Source organism: Orcinus orca, chromosome 11 (assembly GCF_937001465.1).
Source record: "Orcinus orca chromosome 11, mOrcOrc1.1, whole genome shotgun sequence".
Lineage (NCBI taxonomy): Eukaryota > Metazoa > Chordata > Mammalia > Artiodactyla > Delphinidae > Orcinus > Orcinus orca.
In genome coordinates, this window is record NC_064569.1 from 55,247,408 (window position 1) to 55,250,458 (window position 3,051).

The following is a 3,051-nucleotide window of genomic DNA, read 5'->3' on the forward strand; positions in this document are numbered from 1 at the left end:
TTTTTTGTGTTTGTTTTTTATGTATTATTTGTGTGAAAATATTATAAACCTATTACAGTACAGTACTATATAGCCAATTGTGTTAGTTGTGTTAGGTACCTAGGCTAATTTTGTTGGACTTATGAACAAATTGGTCTTACGAGTGGGCTCTCGGAACTGAACTCGTTCGTTGTAGGGGACTTACCGTATTCTTTCTAGATAAAAGAACTAGGTAGATCGTTTTGGTGCTATGTAAGTAGCACTTACATATTTCTCATTCTCCAGTCTCTTTGATATGGTAAGGGATATAATAAACAGAAGGACTGTTTGTTTTTATACTAGCTGAAATTGTCCTAACTTCTCTAAATTGTCCAAAAATTATAAGAATGACATCCTATAAGAATGATGGGATCAGAACATAAAATTCTGAAATAACTCTCAAACTGTATAGATTAACATCTTGATTTATATTAAATCTTCAACAAAATAGTGGAAAATAACAACTTTGATTTAAGGTCCCAGTGTATTTCTCCCATATATGTCAGTCGTACATACTCGGGTGAGGACAATAAAATTAACTGAGCTATGAGTTTAGAACAGAACTGGGGGATAATTTTGCACAGCAAGTTTGTGTGCCAGTTACAGAACATTGTATTAAACTTTAAAAACAAAAACCACACACACATATGACTTACCCATATATAGATATGTAAGTGATGGCTGAAGGGATCAGCACCTTAGCCAAAGAGTGGTCCTCAAATAGAGTAAAGCTTTATTAATTTGGGATTTATAATACTTCAACTAGAACTAAGTAGAATTGATCCTCTCTGAGGACAGAGAAATAAAAATGAGATTATAAACACTATATAGTCAGCCCTCCATACCTGTGGATTCAGCATCCATGGATTTAACCAACCACTGGTTTGGAAATATTCAGGAAAAAGATTCCAGAAAGTTTCAAAAAGAACACTTGAATTTGCTGTGCACTGGCAACTACATAGCATTTGCATTGTGTCAGGTATTTAAATCTAGAGATTTAAAGTATGTGGGAGGATGTGCATAGGTTATATGCAAATACCATACCATTTTGTATAAGGGACTTGAGCATCGAAGATTTTGGTGTCCCGGGGTTGGGGGGGTGCATCTTGGAACCAATCCGCCATGGATACTGAGGGACAACTGTATATTATTCAATGATTCTGCTGTTTACAAGACATTCAAATCGGTGCAAATAGAGTTTCATTCACCATATATATATGCATTACTAATGCAGTCTTGATTGTCTAAATTTTTAGGTGTAGCATGCGTTTTATTGATTTACAAATAAAAGATTAAATGTTTAAGAATTGTTTAAAAAATGTGATTATTGGATCTTATAGGCAATTTTCCCATAATAATGAGTTTTTTCTTCCAGTATTGAGGTAATTGACATACAGTATTGTATAAGTTTAAGGTGTACAGCATAATGATTTGACTTGTTTACATTCATGAAATGATTATTACAATTAGTTTAGTGAACATTATCTCATAGATACAACACTAAAGACAAAATTTTTGTTCTTGTGATGACAACTCAGGGTTTATTCTCTTTCATATATAACATACCACACTGTTAATTATATATATCATGTTGTACATTATATCTTTAGTACTTATAACTGGGAGTTTGTACCATTTTATTGCCTCTATCCATTTCCCTCTCCCCCCACTCCCCACCTCTGGTAACCAAAAATCTGATCTCTTTTTCTATTTATTTGGGTTTTTTGTAAGTATAAAGACCTACAGTACTATTGATTTGTTCATGTTATACAAGAGTGGTTTGGTATTTCTATACATTTTCAAATGATTACCACAGTAAGTCTCGTTATGATATGTTGCTATGCAAAGGTATTACATAGTTATTGCCTATAATCCACACAGTGTAAATTTTACACCATGACTCATTTAAATACTTTGCAACTGAAGGTTTGTACCTCTTAGTGTCCCTCACTTATTTCTTTCCTCCTTTTACCTCCCTTCTCTCTGGCAACCACCTGTTCTGTGTATCTGTAACTTTGTTTTGTTGTGTTCGTTTTATAGATTCCACTTATAAGTAAACGTATTTGTCCTTCTCTGTCTGACTTATCACTTAGCATAATACTCTCTAGGTCCATACATATTGTTGCAAATGTTAAGATTTTATTCTTTTTTATGGCTAATATTCCGTGTGTGTGTGTTTGTGTGTACTACATCTTCTTTACCCATTGTTTGCTAATGGACACTTGGGTTGCTTCCATATATTTGCTCTTGTAAACAGTGCCGCTGTGAACATTGGGGTGCATGTACATTTTTTTTTTTTTTTGGCTGCACCACAAGGCATGTGGGATTTTAGTTCTCTGACCAGGGATTGAACCTGTGACCCCTGCGTTGGAAGTGTGGAGTCTTAACCACTGGACCACCAGCGAAGTTCTGCTGCATGTAAATTTTTCAATTAGTGCCTTTGGTTTTTTCTAGATATATGCCCTGGAGTGGGATTGCTGGATCATATGGTAGCTATGTTTTTAGTTTTTTGAGGGAACTCCGTACTGTTTTCTGTAATGGCTGCAGCAATTTACATGCCCACCAACAATGTACAAGGATTCCTCACCAACACTTATTTGTTTTCTTGATAATAGCCATTCTGACAGGTGTGACGCGTATCTCAATTGTGATTTTGATTTGCATTTCCCTGATGATTAGGGATGTTGAGCGTCTTTTCATGTACCTGTTGGCCATCTGTATGTCTTCTCTGGAGAAATGTCTGTTAAGGTCTTCTGCCCATTTTTTAATAGGATTGTTTTTTTGATGCTTAGTTGTATGACTTCTTTATATCAATATATTTTGGGTTTTAACCCCGTGTCAAATATATCATTTGCAAGTATCTTCTCCCGTTCAATAGGTTGTCTTTTCATTTTGTTGATAGTTTCTTTAGCTGTGCAAAAGCTTTTTAGTTTGATGTAGTCCCATTTGTTGATTTTTTGCTTTTTGTTTCCCTTGCCTGAGGACACATATCCAAAAAAAAAAAAAAATCACTAAGACCAATGTCAAACAGCA